This window comes from Ursus arctos, unplaced genomic scaffold, assembly GCF_023065955.2.
Source record: "Ursus arctos isolate Adak ecotype North America unplaced genomic scaffold, UrsArc2.0 scaffold_29, whole genome shotgun sequence".
NCBI classification, from domain to species: domain Eukaryota; kingdom Metazoa; phylum Chordata; class Mammalia; order Carnivora; family Ursidae; genus Ursus; species Ursus arctos.
The window spans coordinates 33,362,120-33,386,235 of NW_026622974.1; the positions used below are offsets into that span (position 1 = coordinate 33,362,120).

At 36.6% G+C, this 24,116-nt stretch overlaps 1 protein-coding gene across 3 annotated transcripts in view; it reads left to right on the plus strand.

The window, feature by feature from the left end:
- BCKDHB (branched chain keto acid dehydrogenase E1 subunit beta) overlaps nt 1-24,116 on the plus strand; it is a 580,561-nt gene that overhangs the window by 551,438 nt on the left and 5,007 nt on the right. The window lies entirely within an intron of this gene.

Below are 24,116 nucleotides of genomic sequence, written 5' to 3' on the forward strand. Positions count from 1 at the left end.
TTTTAACAGTGGAGTCCAGGTTTTAATCGTTAGATCTCTTTTATTTTCTATCTGCAGTTGCTTTCTTAATCACCTTATTCAATCACGAAAGCTTTAAATACCTTTCATATGCAAACAACTTTCAAATATATATCTTTACTTAGGTCTCTACTATATACTCCAGTTATGTATATGTATCTATATAACCCATATTTATCTATATCTGCACACATGTGCATATGAATGAATGTATGTATGTATTTACTGCTTTTGTATATCTCCACTGAGCTTCTGTTCCACAGTCTTACCCATCACACTTAATGACAATTAATGTTCTTCAAGTTGCTCTTCCCCTGAAGCTAAGAGTTATCCTTGACTCCTCTTGCTCTCTCATGCTCTTCCTCTAGCCCATCAGCACAATTTCCTGGCTCAAATTTCAAAACATTTCCATCATCTGTTGATATCTCACCTCCTTAACTGGCACCATCTTGAGTCAACCACAATCATCTCTCCCCTAGTTTGTTAGAATTGCCTCCTGATTGTACTGTCTGCTTCCACACGAGTCTCTTTTTCACAGTGGACCTATATCACTCTATGTATACATCTCTCCCTCTCATCATTTTTACTGTCCATTGAATTTGTCAAATTTAGAGAATCTGTCTCTATTTCTAGATGGTAAGGATCCTGAGGGCAGGAATCCATGTCTTACTCAGCTGCGTCTCTCTAGAGCTGGCATATAGTAGGTGCTCAGTAAGTGCAAGTGGGAAAAAAAGTGCAAACGGAATTAATAAGAGACATGTGACCAAAAAGAATGACTATGAAGTGTGGACTTGGACTTGAGAAAGTTGATGAGCTGGCATTTACAACAATGGCAAAACTATGGTGTGAAGATATAAGTGGTAGGAGAAGCTGTTCCAAATGCTGATGACATCAGGGTATTTTAATATGGTAGCTGGTAGATATAGAATGAAAAGGGTGTCGATGCTTCAGAAGTTCGAAATGTCAGAGCAAGATGTCAAAATGCCCATGAGGCAATTCAAGTTAGTGAGAATGATAAGGGAAAAAACAAAGATAGAAATTGTCATATGAACTTCTAACCCATAGGCATGAAATTAAATATTTTATCTCATTAAATCCTGCAGCAACTCTTAAGTAGGTATGGTTGAGGAAACTGAGGCCCAGAAGAGTAAAATGCTTGCCCAGTGTCCATAGATAATAAAAGGTGGAACTTCAATGAAAAGTTCTGAATTCAAAACCCAAGTTGTTTCCACTCTGCATTACTGTGCCCCCAGGGAAGAACTGAAGCAGCTGATGAAATACTATATCAAATGGGAGGTGGAGCTCAGGTAAGATTTGGTTGAAAAATTGAGCAGTTAAGTAAAAAGAACTAATTGTGCTGTAGGAATAGAAAACTTAATTCAAACAACTTTAAAAATACAATTGACTCTCCTAATGGACTAGCCCAGGGACCGTCTAACTTTAGGGATGTCTTTCTTCAAGGCTTAAATCATGTGAGCAAGGAATGGTTTCTCTTGCTATTTCCTGACTCTGCTTCCTCCTCCAATCTACTCTTAGGGATGCTCTCCTGTTTTCATCACAAGGTGGTCGCCAGAAGTTCTTGAGGTTGCATTCATTTTTCTCTGATCATGTGCATCAACATAGAATGACTCTTTTCAATAGTTCCTGCAAAAGAAGAGAGCATCCCCTCTCCCTCAAACTGCCATCAACTCTTCACCAGCTTGATTAGATCACATGCACACCCCCAAAGCAGTTCCTCTGGCTAGAAGTAGAGTACACATTGTTTTAACTCTTTCCTTGAAGGGGCAGTGGGTCATTTCACACAAATCCACATGGCTGAAAATGTAAGAAGGGTTAATTCTCTGTTGGCATGAGGAAAGTTGGCTAATGGATGATGGAGAGTCAACCAGAAATGAATACTTCACCTGGAGTAAATAATTCCTGCACCAATTTACTCATGCAGCAACAATTTATTGACCATCAATTGTGTTAGACACTGTGTTCAGGCTGATTATATAGCTCAGACAGCACCTTATCCTCAAGGAGCTCGTGATCTATGATAGGAGACTGATGAACTAGCAACTAAAGCACAGTATAATCGGTATTAGTCTAACAATCCCCGGGGAGCAACAAGGAGTCATCGACTAGGAGTGACCAGAGTGAAGAGCAGGCAAGGAAAGTTTCCTGGGAAGTAGACTTCTGAGCTGAGAGTTTCAGGCCCAATAGGAATTAACCAGGTGAATAGGCTATTCTAGTTAAAAAGAGCAGCACGTACAAAGTCACACAGGCAAAAGACGAGTGCATGAGCTAATCGCAAGTAGCAATTTTATGAAGAGTCTGCTCGAGAGCTTTTAGGCTTTTGTAAAATGTTCTTATGAATGTGTGAGTAAAATTAGATGAGTCAGTAGCTGGTTGTTCAAGTAGTGAATTGTGGTTGGCAATGAATTACATTTTGAGTAGTAATTTTCTTTACCCTTTACAGCTTGTGAGTGTGTTACTATTTTCTTAGGCATAGAGCCTAGTTACTTTGCAGGGAGAGTCGGATGGGGAAAAAAGGACAGAATGGGATGGGATCGCTTTTTCCTAATTTCACTCCCCTTTTTTTGGAAGTAAAAATTCCAAATGTACTTTTATGGAGAACAATCATGTTCAGATGCAAATAGGTAACGCTTAGGAAAACATATCCACTGCTGATTCTCATTTCCCGGGTGTTCCCTAATGAACTTATTTACTTTTCAACAAGAGAGGGAAACAAGTAGGTGTAAGGTCACATAAGAGCTTTTCAGAGAATTGAGGCACCCATTCCACCCCAAACAATATTTTACTTTTGATCAACCATAACCAAGTCAGTAGGTTTTTTGCTAACAGTACCATATTTGGGCCTAAATATGAACAGGGATAAAAATAAAATTTTGGAAATCTTAAAATAAAAAAGTAATGTGATAATTCACAATGAAGAATATTCTGTGTTCAAAAAGAATTGCTTTCCTTCCTAGGCTTGACACGGGGACTATTTGTTTAAGAAATCCTCTGGGATAATAGGCCTTGCCAAACTATTTCATGGACAAACACTTTCCTGCTTAAGAAAATAAAGAAAAAAGCAAAGCAAACAGTATTTGCAGGGATGATCTCATCCTCACAGACCCTCTGTTAGGAACTTCTGGGAGGAGGGAGTCCTCTTTGTACATAAGATGCCACTTTGATGTGACCGTCCGTCTAGCCATTGTCTGGCCTGATTCTGAGAATCACAGCTGGAGCCATTTGGAAAATGTTTAGGAGAAACCTGTTGAATTCTGCACTGGCAAATCCCTAAGAGTTCTGATAATAATGACAATTGTGTATTTCTTACTACATATTATTTTTATCATTAAGAAAAGGTTTCAGTTTATATTTTTCCTTAAATGGAATTGAATAAGTGAGGAGGGTAAATAACTATGTGGAATTCAGAAAGAAAAAGAAGTCAGAATTTTATGCAGTAAAAACACCAAGAATTATTGTAAGTTTACTTAAATGCGATTTTTATAATTGGTACTCTCTTGAAATTCTTTTCATTTTGAGTCCAGTGTCAATGGTTAGAGGGAGACCGAATCCTTCTTGAAGTGGGGAAATTGAGGTATAAAATAGTGAAGTTCTCAGTCACACACTAAACTCAAACTTCCATAAAAACAAAATGGTATTTTGAGAGACAGCTTGTAATCAAACGGATCTTAAATCAGTGCTCCGTGAGTTTTTAACTGCGTGATATTATGTAGGATTCTTAAACTTTGAGCTGTATTTTTCTTATCCATAAAAGGAGAAAATAATACCCACCTCCCAGAATGGTTAAGGAAATTAAGACAACAACAACAACAGTTGTAAATGTCAATGTATAGTCAGTGCTAACTTGGAATTGTAGGATTTGTTTTCTTAAAACTCGGATCGATGTAGTAATAAAAGAGTCTAGACGCAGATGTATCAATTCGCTTATTATATATACTGAAATGTAACATTAAGTCCACACATCTGTCTCAGAGGATGAGGCCATTGGCAAGCAAAATGGACTTTATATTCAAGTAGAGATGAAAAAGTGAAAGTATAAAAAATCCATATAAAAGCAGTTTCAGATGGAGATTAAAAAAATAAGCTGAGATTGCACATATAGGTAAGATCATACAGTATTTGTCTTTCTGTATTTGACTTATTTCACTTAGTATAATGTCTTTCAAGTCCATTCACGTTGTTGCAAAGGCGGGATTTCCCTCCTTCATTCAGCTGCATAATATTCCATTGTATGTAGTTACCAGGGCTTTGAAGGAAAGGGGAAATGGGGAGGTGGTGATGGCTAAAGGGTAAAAGTTCAGTTATGCAAGGTAAGTATGTTCTGGAGATCTGTTATATAGCATGGTGCCTACAGCTAACAACTTTGTATTATATACTTAAAATTTGCTAAGAGGGTAGATCTGATGTTACACACACATACACACATGCACATACACAATAATAATAAAAAAATATGTGGGAAGAAACTTTGGAATGTGATGGATATGTTTATGGCCTGGATGGTGGTGATGGTTTCACATCTTACTGAAATAGATAGATACTTACTCCCAAACTCATTGGGTTGTATAAATTAAATATGTATAGCTTTTTACATGTTATTCATACCCCATAAAGTGGTTTAAAAAATAAACTGTAAAGAAACAGTTAAAGAAATAATAATTGAGAATTCCCATGAATTAAAGAAATATGGAAAACTTTGGATTTATAGTTCTTTGGGAAAGCCGAATTCATGAGTTAGACTCTGCTATGTAACAAACCACCCGAAAGAGTGGTTTAAAACAGAAAGATCATTTATTAGTTCAGAATTCTGAGAGCTGGCAATATGGGTTTGGATCATCTGGGTATTTTTATTGCTTATCGCTCCTGGGCTCGGTCATGGGTCTGGTCAGATGGAATTGGTTTGTCTTGGATGCCCTCACTCCCATATCTGACAGGTTGCGAACCGAGACCCCTTAGTTGTCTTCCATGGGGTCTGTCTCATAGGCTATCTCAGCCTCATTCACATTTTCACACGGTGGTCTCAGAATTCTAAGAGCTACAAAAGAGGGCAAGACCTAATGTGCAAGTAGTGCTCAAGTCTCCGCTTACATCATGTTGGCTAAATACTCTATTAACAAAATAAGTCATATGGCCAAGCCTAGATTTAGGCATGGAAACATAGACTCTCCCTCCTGAAAGGAGGAACATTAAAGTCACATTGCAAAAGTAGCAGACAAATGTGAAAGAGGAAATTATTGGGGTCGTCTTTACAAACAACCTAAGAATAAAAAATATACCTCGATGAATTATAGTTAATTTCAAGACCAATGAAGACGAAGAGAAAAGTATAAAAGCTTTCAGAAGAAAAGAGCAAATGAATCACAAAAGAGTAAAAATGGATTGCATATCATATTTCTCAACAGTGAAAAATAGAGCTGTAACATTGAAATAAACGTGTGTGCAATAAGGATATTCTGATGTCCTACCAGGGCTTGGAATTTAACACACAAAGACCTCTTGAGAAATGCTTTTGAATGCAATCCTTCAATGAGAAGAGAACAAGAATCAATGCAGATGGGGATTATGACTGCAAATAATTAAATAAAAATGTGGCCTTAAAAAGTAGATGCTTCTTCCTATTATCTTCAAAAGAACCTGTATTATTAACAATTATTAACAATTATTAACAATAGATTAAGACTGCAAATAATTAAATAAAAATGTGGCCTTAAAAAGTAGATGCTTCTTCCTATTATCTTCAAAAGAACCTGTATTATTAACAATAGCAAGATCTGCTCCTGATTAGGAGGAATGGGTCAAAGAATTTTCCCATTTTTAATGTAACATTGCTTTCCTTAATTAAATCAAAAGGTAAAATGTTACATAAATCTCAATGTGTGTGTGTGTGTGTGTGTGTGTGTGTGTGTGTGTGTGTACTTCTAAAGATGAAGTAGGGTTCCAGTCTCACCCAGAGCCACTTCCTTACTTTTTCCTAAGCTCACTTATTTACCTTGGATGGATATCATTAAAGCATCTCTATAGTTTATCATGTGGATTTAGCCACTGTATGAGGTTTACAACCAAGGGAACTCAGCACCAGAAAGTGTTTCGGATAATACGTGTTTGCTATCTTTGCCTTGTGAAAGCCATCAACCCAATAGCTAGATTCCTGACATTAATTGTACCCTGTGATAGTTAATGGTCCAGCTCCCACTAAGAAAACAAGGTATAACAGCTCCTGTTTTTATTTAACTGGTCTCATAAATATTCAGACTTATCGAGTGTCATATGTGCTCCCCATTTTTATTAATATGTGCTTATGTTAATTTTTATATGTATAACCAGTTCATTGCCAGGAAAAATATTTTGTGTAAGCGTAACCATTTATGTTTGAAATCAGTGTATTTTCTTGCTTCGCTATGAACTTTCTCACAGCTGCTTGCTAACTAATACTTCTCCCTGGTCAGAGTTGCTGCAGCTACTGCTCTGAAAGTGTTCCGAGAGGATCATAAATTCTATGGACTATGCAAACAATGTTAAATACACATTGTATTTCATGCTAAATGAAAGTTAAACTAAATTTATTTTAGCGACAAATGAAGAGCTACAAAAAATTTAAAAATGCTATGTATGAAAGGAAGTCTTTAGTTTTATGTGTTAATTTGATACCAAATTATTGAATGTACTCATTTAATATTCAATGTTAATTGAATATTAAATATTAATTTAATAAACATTAAACCACAAAATCTATTTCACTTTTAGTTTTTGATCTAGAAAGAGCAAATTAAATTTCTTGTTTTTAATTTGGGTAACCATTAACACCTTCATTGAATGTCACTGCAGAGGGTTATTTGTTAAACTTGACCATTGTAAACATAATCATCTTAAGCAGTGAAAATTTTAATTTGTAGAACTTCATGCCACTCTTTACAATATGCTATAGAAAAACTTCAACCATTTGTTATAAAAATTTAATATAAACAAAAGATATTCTTTTGAATTGACAGGAATAGATTATAGACACCATGACGAATAGTGTTGTGTGCAAACTTGTAGCATAATTGTCCTAGGTCTGGAGAAGTTAATCTTCATTAGGAGCCAAACTCTAGCGTTAAAGAGAAAGTGGTGACTAAGTAGTGGGTAAATAGCACTAGCTCTGTCACCTACTGTGATGCATAATAAATGTCTGAAACCCCAAAGCAGAAAGATTTCCTGTTTTAATTTTCTCTGTTTGTCTCTGATAAAACAAAACAAAACTGTACCCAAGAAAGATTTAGTAGTGAGCTTGTAATAGCAGTGCAAATAAAATCAGGTTCTCTGTTGGAATTTAGAATGCCTAGAGAACGGATAACAGAGTTCTGTATGTGACATCTCTTATACAGAACTTTTGATGCACAGTAAGTATTTGTTTTGTTGAATTGAAATCAATTAACAATCATTTATAGGTAGCCTACTTTGTTTTGTTTTTTTTTAAAGATTTTTTATTTATTTATTTGACAGAGATAGAGACAGCCAGCTAGAGAAGGAACACAAGCAGGGGGAGTGGGAGAGGAAGAAGCAGGCTCATAGTGGAGGAGCCTGATGTGGGGCTCGATCCCGTAACGCCAGGATCACGCCCTGAGCTGAAGGCAGACGCTTAACCACTGTGCCACCCAGGCGCCCCTATAGGTAGCCTACTTTGTATCCAGATATATGTCTGATACCATGAGACTCCCATCTATTTACATAAATCGATGTCATATACTGTTATTCAAAATCTTTTTATATTACATTTTAGATTTACAAAAAAATTATAAATATAATAATTTTCATATACTCTGCATCCACTTTCCTCTATTATTAACATTGAAATCAGTGTAGTACATTTGTCACAATTAATGAACCAATATCAATATGTTATTATTAATAAAATCCATGGTTTATTCAGACTTTCTTAGTCTTACCTAATGTTCTTTTTCTGTTCCTGGATCCCATTCAGGATACCACATTACATTTAGTCATCTGGTTTCCTTAGGCCCCTCTCATCTGTGATAGTTTCTCACACTTCCCTTGCTTTGATGACCTTGGCAATTTTAAGGAGTAGTGTTTATATATTTTGTAGAATTTCTTTCTATGGGAATTTGTCTGATGTTTTTCCCATGATTAGCCTGGGGTTATGAAATAGTGGGAGGAAGAGGAAAAGTGTCATTTTCATCATATCACATCAAGGGTGTGTGCTGTCAACATGAGTTATTACTGTTGATATTAGCCTTGATCACCTGAGGTCGTGTTTGTCAGATTCCTCTACTTTAAAAAGGTTATTTCTCTCCTTAATCACACTATACTTATATATCATATTTCTTTGAAGGATGTCACTATATGCAGCCCCCCGTGACTTAAGATGCAGGGAACAAAGCTCCACCTCTTTGAGGCGAATTATCTACATAAATTATTTGGAAGATGTCATATACTTTTTATCAGGATCTTCCAGTTTCTCTCTCATCTATAAAGAAAAAAAATGAATAAAGAAAATACAGATTCCATTTTCTTTGAAAAAATTTGAAAGTAGAAATTGCAGTAGTCCTTTGAAAAAGAAAATTGATGTTTAATTGTAGAGGGAAAAAATGATAAGCTAGAAATAGCATCCAAAACATGAGATTATGTGGGACACCTGGGTGGCTCAGTCGGTTGAGCATCTGCCTTCAGCTCAGGTCGTGATCCCAGAGTTCTGGGATTGAGCCCCTCTTTGGGCTGTTTGTTCAGCAGGGAGCCTGCTTCTCCTTCTGCCTACTGCTCCCCTTCTTGCTCGGTCTCTCTCTCTCTCTCTCTCTCTCTGACAAATAAATAAATAAAATCTTAGAAACATAACAAACAAACAAAAACAAAAAATGAGATTATGATAAGTTTTTTAAAATTTTTCTAAGTAGGGGCATCTGGGTGCCTCAGTCGGTTAAGTGTCCAATTCTTGATTTCAGCTCAGGTCATGACCTCAGGGTTGTGAGATTGAGCCCCGTGTCAGGCTCTGTGCTGGGCATGCAGCCTGCTTAAGATTCTCTCTCTCCCTCTCCCCCTGCCCAACCCCACCTCTCTTCTCTTAAAAAAAATTTTGCCTAAATAAAGCGTGAACTTTAAAATCAGCTGAATGCTAACTACTAGATATGTAACTTAAGCTGAATGAATTAGGAAATGTGAGACCATAATAAAAATAAGCAAATAATGAATAAGTAAAAAAAAAAAAAAAAAACAACCCAACAACAACCAGCATCTGAGGTTTAAAAATAAGAAGAAATAGTTCATGGAAATTTGTCTTTAAAATGGTGTTGACAAGCAGCCCCTGAAGGTGGTTCTTTTAAGCCCTCAGTAAAATATTTACAAAGAATCAGAACGACACAAGATAGACATTTTATTAGCACAAAACAAGTTATTTCCAGAGCCTACATGTTAGTCCTCCTACACAGACACGTATGTAGATGGAGCTGGCTTGAGAAAACCGTCCTAGAGCTTGTTTCATGCAACAGAGGATGCCCGGGAAGCTTCAGAAAACTCTTTATACCCTTCAGACATTGTGTAGACTCCGAAACTTAAAGTGTGAGCAGCTGTCTTTCCACCCTGATCTTTCCCAGTTTTAAGGCAGCTAAAACTTGTTTCCTCACATTACTTCATCCTCCTCATGTAACCCTTCACAGGCAGTAATATCCAGAAAACAATTGGGTATTAAGCTGTCCATGTGTGAGGAAGACTGAACACTTGCATGTTGCTATTTAGTAAGTAAGCGATATCGGTGGGGCTTTTAACCCAGAAAAATCTCTGAAGGAGCGCTTAATAAGAATTATAGCTTTCACAGAGTTAGAGTTTCACTAACCAGGAATTTGGGTCAGGAAATGATGTTACCTCAATGGGGCAGAACTGCAAGGAAAAGAGGAATTTGACTAGAAGCTGTGGACCTTCATTCACCTCCCAACTGATAATGTATCAGGGTAGGTAAAAATGAGCATATACACACTTATGAGGTATGCAAAAATCTCATAATGGCAGAACACGCTATATGTTGACAAATTAAGTCTGAATAGTCAAAAATAGTCTGATTTTACCATATTTAAAGAGGAAAAAACATAACCACATGAAACCTGGTAACTTGGTAGTGAAGGCATGAACAAGGATAAAGAATTTGTGAAGAAAGATGGATTATTTCTGAAAACTACACTTTGGGAGAAAAAAAGAAAATTCAAGAAGCTTTTTGAAATCCTCAAAGGATTTAAAGTACTATGAACCGCGAACAGCTCTAAAGACAGGACAAACTTGGATGAAAATATAAGATAAGATGAAAGACAACAGAATGAGTTGGAAAGTCCTAATAATTAATGAAATGGACCAAGGAGCCACATGACATGACCCTAGGAACAGATTGCCTGGATTTAAAATCTGGCCTTTTGACTTATTTAAATTATCCATGCTTTACATACCTCTTCTGTAAAATGAGCCTAAAAATAATATTTAATTCACTTGGATTGTTTTTAAATTTATGTAAGATAATTTATTTATAAATGCCTGGTGCATTAAAAATATTTAATAAATATTTGATGAGCCAGGTCTAACAATTAGAAAGGATTGCAAAAAAAATCTAAAAATGCAATATAAGGAACACAGGCAGAAAATTAAGCATTTTATGTAGAAAATAAAAGTAACCAAAAAAATCTAGAAGAAAACCTTCATAGCCTTGGACTGGAAAATAATTTTTTAGGACAAAACACTAGCTGTAAAAGAACAATCTGATAACTTGGATTTCATAAAAACTAAAAATTTATGCTCATTAAAAGACTCCATTAAAGAAAGTAAAAGGACAAATCAAAGACTGAGAGAAAATATGTGCAATCCATATATTTAACATAGAATTTCTATCTAGAATATGTAAAGAACTCTTAAAATTATAAGAACAAAAATAGCCCAGTAAAAATGGGCAAAAGATTTGAATAGACACTTCACAAAAGAATGTAGGTGAATGGCCAATAAACATATGAAAATTTGCTCAATGTAACTAATCACCAGGAAATTAAAATTAAATCATAATGAGACACCATTATATACTTCTTAGGATGACTGAAGTATAAAAATGTTACGCAACACAAACTATTGTGTTGAATGAATGGAAGAAGTAGAACTCTTGTATCATGCTGGCAGCAGTGTAATATGGTATAGCCCTTTGGGGAAACCTTTTGCATGTTTCTCATAAAGTCAAACACTCAAGTTACCACATAACTCAGTAATTCCACTCTCATGGATTTACCCCAAGACAAAGAAAACATACATCAACACAAAGTCTTGCGCATGAATGTGTAATGGTTTTATATGCAATCACTTCAAAATGGAAACGACCACGTGCTTGTCCTCAGGTGAATTGTTAAATTGTGGTATATTCACGTGGTGGGATGTTACTCACCTAAAAAGAGGAGCAAACTTCTGATGTATATAACTAAATGAATCTCGGAGACACGCTGAATGAAAGAAGCCAGGAAGAAAGGAGTTCATGCTACTATGTTATTCCATTTGTATGAAGTTCTGGAACAGGTGAAACTAATGGGTAGTGACCCAAAGAAGAAGAGTGGTTGACTGGAACAAAAGGTTGACCGGGCAGGGGTGACTGTAGACCTTTTGGAGTAATATCCTGATCACGATGGTGGAAATATTTTGATCATTGTCAAAACTCCTCTACTTAAGATGGGTGCTATTACTTTATGTAAATGTTGCCTCAGCAAAAAAAGTTGAAAATGTTTTTAAAAATGTCATTTGTGTACAGCACAGGTACAAAGTTAAATATTTCATAAGGAGTTTCTCTAATATGCCTGGACTTAACCAAAATATAGCACACATTTTATTTTCCTAAAAATAAAAAGTTATTTGAAGAAAAACTTATTACGAAAAACGAAAGGAAAATTGAAGTCTTGAGTTCTCCCAAATGTATTCTGCAGTTTCTAGAGCTGTGTAAATTGGCATTTGATGAGGGAGCCCAGAAGTCACTGGAGGCTGTGGAAGTTAGCAACCCACACATAATCATGAAGCATGCCTGTCGTGGTCATAATGAAGAAGTGGGTCCTGGTGGTGGTATTACTGATTTGGAGCACCCTGAAATTCCTAAAAAAAAAAAAAAAAATAGAGATCTCTGAGTGTTAAGAGCTGGGCTCTTAGCTTTAGATACTCTCTGGCCAGAAATACTGCACTTGATATCTGTTAGATACACGCTAGTTACTTCCCTGTAAAACACCTGCTCCAAAAGGTGGTTGAGAGACTAGAGTAAAATGTAGCCTATACCAGGTTTTGATCACTGATATTAATCACTTGTGCAAAAGTACATACAAATGTGAAAAAATGAGAATGGCATATTATATAAAACTAATGATTCAATAATTTAGACACATTTTATATATTAAAGAAAACCAAAAAGTGGATGAGTGCATGGGTGGAAATTATGTGTAGAGTAGAGGTGGCTTAAATTTTCATCTTAAATAGAAAGGACACTAATATATCAGATCATGACTCTGACATAGTCTTAAAATCTTTATGATCTTTAAAATGTAACTGGCTGTTAGGTTTTAAATCTAGTAGAATTAGAAATCGGGCACATATATAATCCAAAATGCTGTAGAAAAAATAAAAGCAAAAGCCAATATAATCCACATAGAAAAAAGGCAGATAAAAGGGAAATACAGAAGCACATAGAACAGAAAGAGCAAAATAAGATGAAAATTTTAAGAATGCATTAGATGAAGCAGACGTTAAATTCTCCAATCAATCCCCATGTGAATGTGTGCAATATAACCAGAGAAGTGCTTTGAAATGAGAAACAACTAATTTGTTTATTCTTTACTATTATATCTTAGAAAATGCAAATTAATAAAATAGATATTATATTTGAAGATAAGAGTAAATGGTAACGAGAGGGAGAGAAGTGAGAAGAAGAAGAAGGAATGCAGTTTGTCGACAAACTCTGTAAGGATGTCTGTGATGGGTTGGCTCTAACTTTCTTGAGCAATAGCCCCATTGCACTGGCAGCCTCTCCTTCCGCATGGGAAAGGATCCAGGCAGAGTGAGTCATGCCTCACCAGCCACTACCTTGTCCTTCTGTTCATACCCGGAAGTGTTCACTTCAGTATGTACTTTATTATGATGGGGCATTTCCATCTACCTGTGGCAGAAGAGGGTATAGCTTGCAAAAATCACAAAGGGCCATCACTGATTCCACAGCAGATAAGGCAGTTTCTAACCACAGAAATACACCACAGACCTCCGCCTGTGCATTAGGAAAGTAATAAAGGAAGTATTGGGCATCACCCTGCCCTCTAACAGAATACAAACTTTGTGGGCAAGATAGCATTGTCTACACATATAAAACAAATAAGGATGTAGGGAAAAGCATAAAATAATAAAACACATAATCGTGTTTGGAAAGGGAGTAATCAGTGTAGGCTGCCCTCCTTAGAATGTCTTCATGGAAATGGAAGTGGTCATGGAGGATAAACGGACTCCAGGGAGTGGATGAGTGAGGAGAACCCAAGAGGTCAAGAGGGTGTGATAGAGAAAAGACAGAGTTCAGGGAATGAAATGTGGATGAATCTAGAAGGAAGACTGTCGCAACCAGGGTGAACCTCAGCATGGCTTTACTGCAGTGCCACGTGGCTCACGGTGATGCGGGGAAGATGGTATGTGTGAACATACATAAAATATGAATCTTGAAATGAGTAGTTTCTGAATAAGTTGCATCCACTGGCAACGCTATCTCTGTGACTGTGGCTCTTAGCTAAGACGAGGAAGATTAAGGTAGATCTACAAATGTGGAGCTTGAGTGAGTCTCACGGTTGTTTCACCAATACTAGCCAATTTGCACTGCACAGAAAGAACAGAGTTTTGTGGACATCAGAGACTCCAGATGAAATATACGTGCTGCAAGCTCATGATCTAAGAGTGATGGAAACATTTTTATGAATTTAATAAATCATAAGTAGAGAGCTACATACAGGTTTGGCGTGGATCACTCAGAGGTAGATTTTTTTTTTTTTAATCTGTTTTAGTTGTAACAAGGATTCCTTAGATCTTGATTCTTCTTGCATGAGTTTTGAAATCTCCCAGAGGCTCTTTACAATTGGAGGACCCATGAAAAGAAATGGGTGGATGCTCAGGCAGACCACAGGAATTCTGCCTTGAAATAAAATGCCATTCTTTCAGCACACGTCTCAGGAACAAGTGAAGCTGGCCACATTGTTAATGTTCCAATCATCTTAAATTCATTTTCTACTGTGCCAGGCTAAGAAAAACCCGATACATCGTTCATATAACTTTGCATATTTGAAATAAATGTTCATCCATGTGCTTTTAATTCATTTACATTTATATCATGAAATATTAGTTTTGTGAGCTTTTTGGTGTACCGCCAACTTTAGCTGCCTTCTCAATAAGGTGTGTTTCAGGACTTTTTACTTTTAAAGACAGGAGGACTTGTTTTGCCAAAGACAAAAATACGAAGGTTTGAATTTGATCTGTAATTGGAAGATCATGTAATTTGCGTATCTAGAATTACCGCCTCCTTCCCTAGTACCCACTTAACTGAAATAACCAGATTCTCCAGATACTCCTGCCAGACACTAAGCAACCAAAGGGCTTTGGCAATGACCGTTGAATAAAAACTAAAAAAAAAAAAAGTGGAACTTTCAAAAATACTGACAAAATCTTGACTGAAAATGGCATTTCCCTCTAGTATTTAATATGTCTGAGCTTGACGAAGCCTAGGCAAATTATAGAAACTAACACCATCTTGTCTGAACTGTTAAAGAATTTTCGTTAAGGATAAACATTAGCCAATTCTAGATTTCCTCACTATCTCAGAATGGGATCTTTTAAACATCTGATCTACGTCCTTATTTAGGGTCATCACGATCTATTTCTTTGAAGTAGCATATTTATTCCATTTATTGCCTGTTGAGTAGAGTGCTTTACTTTTTTTTTTTTTAAGATTTTATTTATTTATTTGACAGAGATAGAGACAGCCAGCGAGAGAGGGAACACAAACAGGAGGAGTGGGAGAGGAAGAAGCAGGCTCATAGCGGAAGAGCCTGATCTGGGGCTCGATCCCGTAACGCCGGGATCACGCCCTGAGCCGAAGGCAGATGCTCAACCGCTGTGCCACCCAGGCGCCCCAGAGTGCTTTACTTTTTGAGTGTAAAAAATTCATTCTATAGAATTAAAGAGAAATTTCCCAAATCTGCTGGTGTCTCCTGGGATTCAGTCAACAAATCTAAGTTTATCTTCTTCATTATGTTTGTGGTTTCATGCACTTTAATCTTAACCTTTTTTGTCTGTTTCTGTATAGTGAACAAATTCAGAAGTAATTGAGCATGTGAACATATGGAAAGAAAGAGAAACAACTGGATGCTATTTTAGTTTTGAAAAAAGAGATTTTGAACAAGTTTTCTTTGCCAAAGTTTTATTGCCAAATGTTATTTAAAATTATGTATTAAGGGACTGGGGGAAATCTTTAGTGATGACTGGGGGAAATGTCTTAGTGATAAAAAAAAAAAGTAGAGGTGAAATGTAGCTTTTCTGATGGCAAACTACATGAAGTGATACCTCTGTGGAAAGAATGTATGGAGCTCCTTTTTTCTAATCGGGGACAGCAAGATCTCATGTTGGAAAAGACATGCCTCTCTCTGCGTAAACAAGCTCAGAGCAGAAGTTTATGTGGCGTTCATAAGTGTAGGACTCAGAATTTAGGAGTAAATCATTGCATATTAGTTATCCAGCACATAATGATCTAGGAATCTGGGCTATTTTCTGAAGGTGCTGGCTGTAAACTAAGGGAGCAGCAGGTAAACAAAAAACATCAGAAACCAAAGAGAAAACATTAACTCCTTGCTCCCTCCCTTTCTGCCTTACCCTCTATACCTACAAATTAATAATAGCTAATATATGTTGAACGCCTACTATGTGCCAGGCAGTCTGTTAACATTTTGTGGATGTTTGTTGCAAGTTTTTGAGAAAACATATTATCATTCCTATTTCACAAAGAAACCAAGACACAGAGGGGTTAATTAATTTGTTCGTGGTGACACAGCAAGTAAGTGATAAAGGCAGAATCTGAACTGGCACAGCCAGACTCTAGAACATGTCTTTTAGACACTTGTCCGTACTGCCTCTGAATGGTCCCTGCCCATAACAGGGATTAATATGAGACATTTTCCCCCAAATCACAGAGATATTAACCAAGCTAGATGATGTTCTTGAGAAGAAACATCTAAAAGATAAAACATTTCACATAGGAATAAGTAAGTTCATCCAAGAAGAATTCCAGAGAACAGAATTAAGTACAGAAACTGGGGAAGTCAGACTGTAAAGTCAACGGCTCCACTGGAATGTTACCTTTCTTATGAGACTGACACATACCTGGTGAAGTCAGGCTGGGCCCGGGCCAATTCCAATCTGTTTGTTCTGTGGGAGAGCTGCTAATATATAGGAAACGAGACATTTATGTGAATATTTACTAGGGATATTCACCATTATTTTACCAACTATAACAAGAAGTTTAAAGGATATAAGAGAAAGATAATCTAACCATATTTTTTAGAGTCAGCTCAGTAGTTAAATGAGTGATGAAGTATTACTGTTTTGTAGTCTACATATGGTGAAGAAGATTCAGTTGGGGATATAAATTTCCTCTGAAGCAAATCAATCTACCGTTTGTTGTTTCTGTGTTAGTATCCATCTGTAGCAACTGGGGCTGTTGATACAAGGTCACTCTGAGACAAAAGTTTCAGGGGAAACTGGCAAGTGTGTTGTTTCTAAGATTGTCATTCAGGAGTTTTTTCTCTGCTCCTTCCGTGTCTCGTTATGTATCTTTAGTATATCCCAAAGTAAAATTTATTTGAACCCTCACTTAGGTTATTATGCACAAATGTGCAATGATTACACACACACACAGCTCCCACTCTGTTTGTCTTATCTTCTTTCTTCTTCTGAGAGTCTACATTATATTTTTCCAAGTAAATAAAATTACTGTGGGAAATTTGTATACTGAAAAATCTCAATTACGTTCTACTGCTTTAGTAATTTAGAGTTAAGTACTATTTCAGTATCTATTGTTAATGTCCTTATTGATAGAAGATAACCCTCTTTTACGTTGAGTAACTGTGTTAAACGCTCAGGTAGGAGCACAGTACATAGGACACCGTGGGGCTGTGGCTTCACACTGCAGAGGAGTTCACGTTGCACGTGGTTTGTTATGTATCAGTGACCTACAGCAGACTGCATTGCTGGCCCCCAGTCCTCCCGATCAACTCACAGTTGCCTTAATTTCCTTTCTGGCACTTAGCTATATTTACATACACACACACACACACACACACACACACACACACACACACACATCTTCAGAGTCCTTGACACCTCTGCCCTCCCCTCCCCATTTGGCTATTTTAATCAAAGAGAAAAACGTAACACTATATATACATACACACACACTATAGATACAGATACACACACTTATGCATTGGTCATTGTACACTGTTCCAAATAGTATAATTGGTTTTTTTTTTTTTTTGCTTTCATATAGCAATTATATTGTCAGTAGCAGCCAAATCACGCTTCCATGCTGAAAAGAAGACTGAACGATTTGCTCTGCGTGTGAGATTGAACAGATACTGAGGCTCCAAGGGAAAGGCTTATTTCTTCCTGTTTGCACTTTAGGACCCTGTAACTAGACGAGAGAAAGGCACTCCCACCTCCATCTCAAAACAAGCCCCACCTCTTAGAGAAAAATAAAGTCAAAGGAGCAGGAGCAGGGCCAGGTAGTCTTTTTGTTCTTGTCTTGAGCATGAGTCCATTTCAGTTTAAAACACTGGGTGCTTCTGTTTCACTCTGGCTAAAAGCAGACATGTAATTTGGCTCTAGCCAAAAACATATATGACCCCCCAAAGAAGGAAACTAATATTTAACTGGCACACACCACATGGCAGGCACTGTACTTAGGCAATTTCACCACACAAGAAGGTGTCTCATGCTCAGTCAGAGGAGATAGTTGCTTGAGTCCTCATAGCTCGCAATGGTCAAAAGTTAATTCATCTAGTTTGGGTGCAGTCTTAGAGAGCTTATCCTCAATTTTGCCAGGTAGAGTGCTTTAAGCCAGAAACTGAGAGACCTGAGAAGTTCTATGAAAAGGCAGAGGAGAGAATGTATTGGAAAACTTAGGTAGGAAACTAGGTGCCATCACCTACATTAGAGGGATCCCATGAATTGCTTATCATGGACTTAAAAAGGACCTTTGTGGTCAGATAATTGCCAAACATAATTTTCTAGGCAAGGAAAGGTAGCCCAGAGAAGTTAAACAACTTTCTAAACAGCTACATCATGGAAGACACAAGAATGGTGTTGATCTCCAGTCCACTGGCTCTCATTTCAGTGTTTTCTGTCTGTACCCCCTTACAATGTGTTAGTTACCACAACTGAGGCGTTCTTTTCTTCACCCACAGCCATGCCTCAGCCACCTGCTTGATCAGCTTATTTGGGTTATGTGGTACAAGGCTACTTTTCTTTCTCTCCTGTGGGTGAATTTTCAGGTGGAAGCTGAAGGACAAAAGCACTGAATTATTGGCTTTCTAAAACACTGATTTGGGATTCAGGTTAGAAAAAAGTTGTAAAAGAAACTTAATAGTCTGGTTGAAAGTCATTAGGAAAAGTAGGTGAGCTCTTTTGCCCTGCGCTTTGGACTGCATCCTGAAGGTGAAGAAAGACATAATGGAATTGCATATTTGAATTCAGAATCTCAGAGTAGAGAAGACCTGTGCCTTGTCTTTCTCAAATAGGATTCGCAGGATTGATAGGCTTGCAATGGTGGCAGGAGTGTTTGAGCTCAGCATGAATACCTCTTTTGAAAATTAGTTTTTTATTTTTCTAGAAAAAATTCAACATTTATTTACATATAACTAAAGGTTAGAGAATGTCTGTGTTACATAAGATGAGAAATTTATATTTCTACCCTCAAGATATAGAAGGATGTCTAAAAAAAAAAAAAAACATATCGTTCAGACAGTGCTATACTCAGCAGATCTATGTCCTGTGTGTTTACCTTTCTCATTGCTTTCATGGCTTTGTTCAGGATATTTTTCTCCTCCTTCATGTAAAATTTCAGCTATTCTAAGACTAATGGGTTAGACTATAATTAATCCACCCATCTTGTCATTAAATTCTATAAACTTCCTGATTATTCTCCTAATTTTTGAAGTCTGTGGCACCTATTCCTAACTTGTTAACACTCCAGGTGTTAACATTGCTCCAAGCAAAACCAGCATCCACAAGATTGATTGTTCTACTTTTCTGGAAACCTGTATCTCTGTGCCTCTAGCAACCTTCTTGGCTCCTTCGTTGGCTATCATCCAAATGGCCATATCCTTAAACTCACCTTTAACATTATAATTCAGAGAACCATCCGAGTCCAACTGAGCTGTGATAACCCAAACATTTGTTCTGTCACTACTTTAGGAGGCAAGAATTCTACCACTGAGCCACCAATGATTTGCTGTTCCACTACTTTGGGACTTTCATTTATTCTACTTCTATCTACTTCATTTTCTCCCAACTGAGATTGGGCTATTCTGGACTATTCTCTCCTGTTCATATTCTAAACTTTGCACATTCATGGAGGAATCCCAATAACTGCTTTTTCCTTGCCTGGAGAAAACTCCACAAGTGGATATATTGGTCTTTTTATACAGTCATGGTAATCAAACAAAGGAGATCTTAATGCTACTGGACAATGCCATTGTGTTCTCTTACTTTTTTTTTTTAAGTCAGATCTCATCAGTAATAATAACTACTTCTAAATAATAACTACTCCCATTCTCTCTTTATCTCTCTTTTTTTGGCAAAATACTTTCCCTTTTTGTGGAAGATACTCTCTTTTTAGCAGAGATTCTGTCTTTTAGGATGCTGGAAGTTAGAACACCTTGAAAGAAACTCATGAGTTCTGAATCAAAATCACATACCTGTTTGTGTCTCAACTGATCATGTTTCTCTTTTGACAAAAGCCAGTTTTACCACCTGTGTCTTGAGTCCCATTCTTTTCTACCTTAGAGAGGTAGTTTTCAATTATCCCCTAATTTTTCTTAATTTTCAATATTTCTTTCATTTTATCCTGTCAGTATTTAAAAGTTCTTTAATCTTCACAACCTTAAAAAGATCTGGCACCCAATTCAATAGTCTCATTCATCTACCTCTACCTTTTCCTTTCCATTTACTATGAGCCTCCAAACTGTGGCTTCTCCTATTCAGTTGCAACTGTCCCCCATTGCCAAAACCAATGGATATTGTCCCTGTCCTTACCTCGCTTGATCTCTTGGTAGCATTGCACATGGTTGACGGTTAAGTCATACATTTTTGAAGGACAGGGATTCAGATTTGAATAATCAGTGCCTAGTACAGTGTCTGACACAAAGGAAAGTCCAAGACCAGATGGTTTCATGGCTGAGGTTTGCCAAGCATTTAAAGAAGAAATAAAGCCAATCCTTCTCAAACTCTTCTAAAATGTAGAAGAGGAGAGAACACTTCCAGACTCATTTTACAAAGCCGGTATTACCCTGATACCAAAACCAGAAGACACCGCAAGAAAAGAAGACTACAGGTCAATATCTCTGATGGATATAGATGCAAAAATCCTCAGTAAAATATTAGCAAACTGAATTCAGCAATACATCAAAAGGATCATATAGTTTTTTTTTTCTTTTGTGAATTGTGCTTTTGATGTTGTATGTAAGAAATCTTTGCCTAAACCAGAGTCTCAAAAGCTTTCTCCTATGTGTTCTTTGAGAAATTTTGTAATTGTAAGTTTTATCTTTAGATCTATGATCTATTCTGTGTTAGTTTTTGTTTATGGTGCAAGGTATGGGCTGAAGTTTTGTTGTTCTTCTTGTTCATATATGGATAAAACAACTTTGTAAAAAGAGAACCAGCCTATAAAGTTACAGTAATTGATTAAAAAGCACAATAAATAAGACTGTGGTATTGGCATAAAGATAGAAAAGTAGATCAAACAAACAGGATATGGAACCCAGAAATCTATCAAAAATTTACAAATGATTTCAGAATTATAAATGATATTAAGAAGTATTTCAGAGTAGTGAAAAGCAGAATTAATACTTTGAATTTTAATTATTGACAGATGGGGCCACAAAAAAGAAATATCATTTAGTGTGGATGATTTCTATTTACCTATCTATCATCTATTTATTTTTTTGATGATTTGACAATTTTATACATTCCCCACAAGTGTAGCTACCATGTGTCCTCTTACTTTGTTATTACAGTATCATTGACTGTATTCCTTATGCTGTGCCTTTTACTCCTGTGACTTATTCATTCCATGACTGGAGGCTTGTATCTCCCACTTCCCTTCACCCAGTTTGCTCAACCTTCCACTCCCTTCCCTTTGGCAGCTATCAGTTTGTTCTCCATATTTATAGATCTAATTCTGCTTTTTGTTTATTCATTTTATTTTAGATTCCATTTATGAGCAGAATCATATGGTATTTGTCTTTCTCAGTATGACTTATTTCACTTAGCATAACACCCTCTAGGTCCATTCATGTTGCTGCAAATGGCACTATCTCATCCTTTTTTATGGTCGAGTAACATTCCATTGTATATATATTGTATATATGCATACACATTTTCCTTATCCATTCATCTATCGATGGATACTGAGGTTGCTTCCATGTCTTGGCTATTGCTGCAATACACATAGGGAAACATATATCTTTTTAAATTAGTTTTTTTTTCCCTTTGGATAAATACCCAATAGAATTATTAGATCATAAGGTATTTCTGTTTTTAAGTTTTTTGAGGAACCTCCATACTCTTTTCCACTATGGCTGCACCAGTTTACATTCCTTCCCACAGTGCATGAGAGTTCCTTTTTTCCACATTCTCACCAACACTCAGTGTTTCTTGTTTGTTTTTAGCCATTCTGACAGGTGTAAGGTGATATCTCATTGTGATTTTGATTTGTATTTCCCTGATGATGAGTGATGTTGAGCATCTTTTCATGTGTCTGTTGGCCATCTGTACGTCTTCTTTGGAAAAAAGTCTATTCAGGTCTGCTGCCCATTTTTTAATCAGATTGTTTTTTGGTGTTGAGTTGTATAAGTTCTTTATATATTGTGGATATTAATCCCTTATCAGATATATCATTTGCAAATATCTTCTCCCCCTCAGTAGGTTGTCTTTTTGTTTTGTTGATGGTTTCCTTTGCTGTGCAAAAGCTTTTTATTTTGATGTAGTTCCAATAGTTTATTTTTGCTTTTGTTTCCCTTGCCTTAGGAGACCTATCTAGAAAAATGTTGCTATGGCCAATGTCAGAAAAATTACTGCCTGTACTCTCTTCTAGAATTTTTATGGCCTCAGGTCTCCCATTTAGGTCTTTAATCTGCTTTGAGCTTATTTTTGCGTATGGTGTTAGAAAGTAGTTTAGTTTCATTCTGTTACATGTAGCTATTCTGTTTTCTCAGCACCATTTATTGAAAAGACTGTCTTTTCTTCATTGTATAGTCTTGCTTCCTTTGTCATAGATTAATTGACACGTAGTCATGGGTTTATTTCTCGGGTCTCCATTTTGTTCCATTGATCTATGTATCTGTTTTTGTACCAGCACCATGCTGTTTTGATTATTACCACTTTTTAGTATATTTTGAAATCTGGTATTGTGGTACCTCCAGCTTTGTTCTTCTTTCTCAGGGTTACTTTGGTTATTCAGGGTATTCTGTGGTTCCATGCAAATTTTAGGATTATTTGTTCTTGTTTTGTGAAAAATGCTGTTGGTCTTTTGATAGGAATTACATTGAATCTGTAGATTGCTTTGGGTAATATGGGCATTATATGATTATTAATTCTTCTAATCCATGAGCGTGGAATTTTTTTCCATTTATTTGTGTCATCTTCAATTTTTCACCAGTGTTCTATAGTTTTCAGAGTACAGGTCTTTTATCCCTTTGGTTAAGTTTATTCTTAGGATTTTATTCTTCTTGGTGCAATTATAAATGGTGTTGTTTTCTAAATATCTTTCTGTGACTTCATTATTAGCGTATAGAAATGCTACCAATTTCTGGGTATTGATTTTGTATCCTGCCACTTTACTGAATTTGTTCATTATTTCTGGTAGTGTTTTGGTGTGGATGACTTCTTAAAGCTAACATATAACAAACTAGGGAAAGTATTTTTATATTAGGCCAGAAAAGAGTTGGAAATGTGACACAAGTTACTTCATAGCTGTACATACGTTATGTTATCACTCTGTATTTATAAAAAACTATATCATTAAAAATGAAAGTTATTATATATTGTTTACTAAGTGTTCATCTCTGTGTTAAGGGCTTAGAATATATTATATCAGTTAATTCTCAGAAGATCTATGTAATATAGGCAGTATTTTCCTGATTTTATTGCTGAGGAAACAACCTTAACAAGGCTTAGTTATTTGCCTTAAATCACATAGGTTATAGGTGATAGAGACAAGATTCAAACCAAATCATCTGACTCCAGGGTTATTTCTTAACCTTGTTTCCATCCAACCTGTTCTAAAGAATAGAACTTGCAAATAAGATCTAAACTCTGTATACTATAACCTAAATGTTTGGGTAATGAATGAATAAATGTTTTTGTATTCTCATCTTTAAAGGGCTCACAGTCTCATGAATGTCCTGAGAAACTAAATCAAAAAAGCTAATAATTTTTATCACTGAAGCACAGAGTGTTAAGTGTAATTATTGGGTTTAGAATCCTAACGCAACTGTCATTCAATATTGGCAGAGGTATGGGAATGTTAGGGTTGGCTTCAGAGAGGTGGCAACTTTTATGTGATAAGTCAAAGAAGAGTATGAGATACAAAGATCAGAGGCTAAGTCTGTGCCAAGGAAGAAACACAGGATGCACTCAGAAGAGTCTAAACAGGGGCGCCTGGGTGGCACAGCGGTTAAGCGTCTGCCTTCGGCTCAGGGCGTGATCCCAGCGTTATGGGATCGAGCCCCACATCAGGCTCCTCTGCTATGAGCCTGCTTCTTCCTCTCCCACTCCCCCTGCTTGTGTTCCCTCTC